We start from the raw sequence: 6,791 nt of genomic DNA, 5'->3' as shown, positions 1-6,791 counted from the left end.
ACAAAGAAAGAAGATGATGTTGATCCTTCTTTGTTCATGGCAGTTTGTTCAATAAAGAGAGTAAGTTTGAATGAAGAGAGGGTTATCCCTACTGTGTTTGAAAAGGATGAAAAGAATGAAGGAACGTGGTACTTAGACAATAGCGCAAGTCATCATATGTCAGGAAAGAAAGAGTTTTTTACCACCTTAGATGAACGATTTTCGGGTCAAGTGAAGTTTGGTGATGGATCTGAGATCGAAATCAAAGGTAAAGGTAATGTCACCGTGGTAAGTAAGATTGGTGAGAAGAAAACATTTTGTGATGTTTTCTATATGCCTAAGTTGAAGACCAATCTTCTTAGCTTGGGTCAGTTGGATGAAGAAGGATGTAAGATTGAAATAGCCAATAAGATATTGAGGCTATATGATCAGAAAGAGAGATTGTTGATGAAGGTTCAGAGAAACTTGAATGGGACGTACAACATCAAGCTTCAGGTATGTTGTAACCCTAACAACTTTGAAGTTGAAAAGAAAGAATGTTATGATATGAAACCAATTATGAAAGTGAAGGATATTTGGTTTGGAACGATTCCAAATGATTTGTTTGGAATTCATGAAAGTATTGGTCAAGAACGAATTGATGAGAAGAATCGAGTTGAGAAAGAAAATAGGAATATGGCTTCAAAGTTAAGCATGGAAGGAACGAATGCTAAGTTTGAGGAATTGGTGAAGCAAGTATGTTATGGTCAGCTGAAAAGAAGGAATAAAAGCGAGAAGAGGAACAATTAAAGATAAGGGGGTGAATGAAGAATTAATCTTGATTTGTTAAGTAATTAAAGTTTGGGGTTTGTTTTGTTAAATTTGATATTAATATTTGTTTAGTATGGTAAGAATATTATGGATTATTCTAGAATAAGATTGTCTTGTTTAACAAGTTAGGTTTGGCTTGAAGAGCAAGTTTAGTAGGTCTATAAATAGGGTCTAGATTATTAGTTTTATTAGTGAGAGTCATGAAGTCTCTTCTCCATGTAAGTTTGTTATGTTCGTGATGTTTGTTTGTTAAGTTCGTTTGGTTATATGAAAAGAGTCGAGGGTTGTCACCCCAATATATCGTGTTCGTTTGTTTGTTTGTGTGTTTGATCTGATTGTTTGATCCGTCTGGGCCAACAACCAACTATATCAATATAAACCACATGTCACTCAAAATATTTCTAAAGAGAGATTTCTAAAGATACTTGATTGAGTAAATGAAAAAGGCCATCATCATAACTGGAGTGGTTTTATTAAGCTTGTTAATGGTGTGCGATCACCATGCGTTGGCTGCTGATTATGGTGGACGAATGGGCGGAACTTCATTTCGTTCTTCTTCAAGTTATAGCAGATCAACCTCCAGATTCTCTTATTCTGATGATTAATTATAGCTTTCCAGGATCCTCTTGTTATGGACGTTGTTCTTCTACCACTCGTGTGTTTAATCATAAATTTGGCCTCCTTGATTTCTGTATTATCGTTGGTACTATTTTTAGTATGTTATTAACACGGTATGCTCATGAAGATCGTCACAACACTATTAAAATCAAGTGTCTTACTTTGCCTTTGTCGCATTTATTATATATATATATATATATATATAGTATAGATGTTTAGTAACAGTACAAAGTGGCCAATTTCAGTATGTTATTTCCTTATGTTCTTATGTTATGTTATTTTGTTATTTTGAGTATTGTAAGTAGGGTGGCCAGTTATCATACAGCATATTCATAGAGTAGGCGAACTGAGAGGAAACCTGGACCATAAAGAGACCTAAATGGGCTTCAATAAGATGCCTCAAGACAAGCCCAATATCTAGAAAGCCCATATGCAACAAAACAAGAAATAACATGAATTAGAAAATAGAATGAGAAAGGATTACTAAACTGGATTACATAATTTAACTGTCAGAAACATGTAATCAAAAGCTTCTTCTAATAATTAAACTAAAACAAACTAATACAAATGAAGAAAAAACAGAAGGGATGAAATCCTAAGAATAACAAAGAAGATTAGAGACTACATTGTTGATAAATCAAATTCTCTGACCAGCATGATGTGAACGGATATTTATATGTGGCTCTTCCTCAAGGAGGGCCGATCTATCCACGATAATTATCAATCACTCGTGCGAGTATGTTAGGCAATGATCAATCAACCAATTAGCAGTCATATACTCCAACGAATTCATTCCATCTTCAACAAAAACTGTATTGGAAAGTCGACAACATATTCATCAGAATAGGCGAACTGAGAGGAAATTTGGACCATAAAGAGACCTAGATGGGCTTCAATAAGATGCCTCAAGACAAGCCTAATATCCAGGAAGCTCATATGCAGCAAAACAATATACAACATAAATTAGAATATAGAATGAGAATGGATTATTAAATTGGATTACATAATTTAACACCCCCCCCCCCTCTCAATTTGATAATCCAAAACATGCCATGCATGATAGTCTATATAACCGCATTCCATAACTCCAGATTTTAAACACATCAAAAACATTAGATGCCAAAGGGTTATATAACCAAATAAGATTTATAAATTTGATATCTAATCAAACAATGAATCACATGATTCCACACTAATAATGAAGACAACAATGGCCAGGAAGCATAACAAGGTTTTCAGTAATCACCACAAAATATAACAAATCATAAAATATATTCCAATTATCGAAAAACATATGATTGTATAAACATATCAGATGCATATATGATGAAACACAAAGTCACATGACTTTAAAGAGTTCAGAACTAAGTCTGAAAAACAAGAGTTGTGAAGAACTTAGACTTATTTGACTTGATCAAAAACTTTTACAAGAGAAACTTTTCTTGTAAAGAACATAAAGACTAATTTGATTCAAGCAAAAACTTTTACAACTTCACAAATAAAAACGAATCTCAAGATTCAATAAAATTATCAAAAAATATATGATAAGACAAAAGTCACATGACCATATTTGAAAAACTTGTGAGGAACATAAAGACTAATTTGGCTTGATTAAAAACTTTTACAAGTTTACAAGAAATAGATCATAAGAGCTTGTAAAAAGCATAAAGACTAATTTGAATCAAGTAAAAAACTTTTACAGCCTCACAAATAATAATGAATCACAAGATTCAAGAGACAAGTCCAATAACAAAAATTAGCATAAGCCATATCAGACAAGGACACAGCCAACCAAGGTTCTGATACAAATCACACGATTTGTAACCAGAAAAAATATCTTACACAAGTGAACATAAGAGGCTGTTAAAGTCAAGAATAATCTTGAAAATAATATTGGTTAAAAATACTTGAGCCACGCGGTTCAACTAACTAAACAAGATCCTATGATCATGTCAATGAGATTCGAGGATCAAGCAATTTAAAGAGTTTAAAAACTCATTCACCAAACACGGTTCACTAGACATATTTTAGAGTTTGAAAGCATCTAAAAAGCATATAACCAAACACCCCTAATAAGATGAACCATGGATTATATATAAAAAACAGTTTAGCACAATGTCAATTTCTAAAGCGCCAAGGTATACGGGCAATAGTACTATAGTAGTAGCAAGAATTTCAATTAACACCAGTAGTCGCCACAATTGCAACCAAAAGTCCATTTTTTTTTCATCCTTCAATATATACCAACCAAAGTACCTAAGAGAAAGTCAAAATTTAACTTTTTAAACTTGTTTTGACCTCCTTGAATATCAACCGTAGAAAACCCAATGGAATATTAGAATAGCAGCAATTTAATAAAACCAAAAATGGCTTTCTGGCCCTTTTTAATTAACTAGAATTGCAAATTTACAAAGTCACGTGCTAATAAAAAACTCCACGTATGTGATCAAAGCAAAATGACTAACCTATAATTTGATTTTTTTGAACAAAATCAATTTTGACCTTTTAAAAGACTTCACATATGTGAACAAAAGAGTAGTAATTTGCCTTTCTAAATCAAAGTGAGATTTTAAGTACCCGCAACTACCAATAGTTGACTTTCAAAAAATAGTCAATATATATGAATGAATCCACTATCGATTTTGTCTGCCTTTTATAAATATAAGAAGGTAGCTTGTTTAATCAAGACCAGAAGTTATATATTTTTTTACCCTTTTTTGTTAAAACAATTTTGACCCTTAATAATCACCACAAACCAACATAACCTCTCAATAAGCTTCAAAAGGCATCAAGAAGAAATAATACCAAAAAAAAAACCATAAACAACTGACCTTAAGAGGCAACGGAAGACAACATTAACCACTTTAAAAAGCAATTTGGAAAACACTTTTCTTTCTAAAACCAACACGCAATATTGTACTTTCAAAATTTAAGAATCGTTAATTTTAGAAGCTTATAATGAGCCAAAAAGAAAACTCAAGCTGGGAAGGGCAAAATTAAAGCACTAGACATCTCATAGCATCATACGCTGTTTTTTTTTTTGCACCAAATTACAAAATTTTAATGGCAGAGCAAGCCAACTAAGAAACCTTTTAACAATAAAAAAATCATGAAATTGCAACAAATAAGACAATGGCACAGTTGTACGAGAGATGAACCAGATGAATCGAAAAACCATGATCAGATCTATAATCATTTTAATAAAAATATTTTACCACACTGATCGAAGTACTTGCCAATAATCCAAATACATAACAATACTGATAGTACGATTCTTTTAAAAGATAACCTTTAGGGGGTGTTTGGTACAGAGAATGGAATTGTAGAGAAATGGAATTGCAGAGAAAGGGAATTGGTCTGGAGAATGAGAATTGACTGTTCTGTTTGGTAGTACAGAGATTTCAGTAGAGAAATATAGCTGAGAATCATTTCTCTTGTTTGGTACATAGAAAATAAACAGAGAATTATATCAACTTTATCATTAGCACAAGTATTTTTTTCATAACAAATATTTATTAAAAAATAAAAAAACATATAAAAAGATGCATAAATTCCAACCAAAATATGCATTGATCAAACCAATTCACATACAAAACATAGTTTTTAAGCAAAAAACATCAACCATAGTTAAAACCAATTCACATACAAAACATACTTCAACCACACACAACTATCCCATTGAACCATCGGTATACAACTCGACCATCTCAATTTTCTCTTCTATTGTCAACGCAAGAAAAGAACGTCCTAGATCCACATCTTTACCAATCAAATGAGCTGCTTTGAACCGTTTTTATCATAACTCGCAATATCAGTTGTTACACAATGAATTTCAAGTAAACACCAGAAGAGTTTATAACCCATGCTAATGCTTTTTTTGCATGCTAAAAGAGTCCCTATCGACCAAAGGATTTCCTCTCCTGTACTACTTGGATGTCATTGGCTATCTCATTATTTTTTCACTTTCATGCCAACCTGTGCAAAAAAGTCTTTTGTGAGATAGGTTTCATCTGAATCAAAGCTAACTCAAAGTCTCAAACCCATTTAGATCCCTATATTTGGTGTAACGTTTAAGTTTTAACTTTTAAAACAATAGTACATCAAGTAAACAGATACCATTCTGCTTGATCCAATTGACCCTTCATGTTCCCAAGCAGATGGTGAAGCCACACCCTAAAATCAAGCGAAATAATAAAAGGTCAAAAGGATATCATAACACAACTACACAAGGTCAAAGAAGATTAGGCTTTTGGTTCATCTAACCTTTTGACTTAAAGTTGAAGGACCTCTATAATACGGTGTGCGTGACATATTGTATAAAGCAGATCTGCCTCGAGATCTAAAGGTTGTTGAACCATTTTCATAAGCCTTGGTAGCAACTGCAGTCTTTGGTGTATTTGATGTGGTAGGTGTTTTGAGAAAAGTGTTTGTGTTATTAAGCAACACTAAATCTTGTCTTGGTACATGGCTGTTTGACCTTGGGGTTATTGGCGATAGTTTTGTAGGCCTAGTCCCCATATAGGCCTTTGCCAGCTCAGCAGGTGAAGCCACATCATCTTCAAAGGCCTATGATGATCCAATTACAGATGAAGTTTCAAAACTAAAACAAATAACCACAAGCAATATAATACAACTTACTCTTGAATTGACAACAGGTGTAGAAATTGCAGCATCAAAGTTCACAATATCCCTCTCTTCTACATGTTTGATCAATGTGCCACTTGTGAATGCATCAGGTTTTGAAACATAATATGATGTGCTGGGAAACTTCGCTTTATCCGCTTCAACAACATTCGACTCTGTTGTTTTTGAATGCAGCAATGCGGTCAAACGCTCAATTTCAGATCTGCACAAGTATGCAATTCTCGTAAGCTTACTTCAGTTTATTTCCTACTGTTGTTGTATGTTAGACCCTAGAACAGATCATAGCAATGTTTTGTAACTGGCCCAAAAACAACAAAACTAACCTGGTAAAAGTCTTCTGTCTAAGCATATTCTCAAGATCTAATATCTCAGGTGCACCTTCATTGGTGCTAGGTTCAACTACTACAGCAGAATTCTTTAATGCAGACTGCCAAAAACACATATAAAGATTATGATGATGAAAAGAGTATCTATTAACAACAAAGCAAAAGTAACTTTTGGGAAGAAAAAATGTATTAGAAAAATAATAAACTTACATTTAGAACTGCATCCTGAGATCCATTCCTTGGTTCTTCATTAGTCCCTGATCACAATAAAGTCATAGTGAGGAACGTAAAAAGAATTAAAATATATATATATGTATTTAAAAAAACAGGTAGCGGGAAAGTATCAAACCACTTATCAAATATCATAATGATAAAAACTTGATTGGTTGCCCACAGTAAATATTCTAACACTAT

This window comes from Bidens hawaiensis, unplaced genomic scaffold (genome assembly GCF_021521415.1).
Source record: "Bidens hawaiensis isolate Kalapana, Puna unplaced genomic scaffold, B.hawaiensis_p1.1 tig00036414_1, whole genome shotgun sequence".
Taxonomy (NCBI): domain Eukaryota; kingdom Viridiplantae; phylum Streptophyta; class Magnoliopsida; order Asterales; family Asteraceae; genus Bidens; species Bidens hawaiensis.
Note: the sequence above shows the minus strand (reverse complement) of the source record.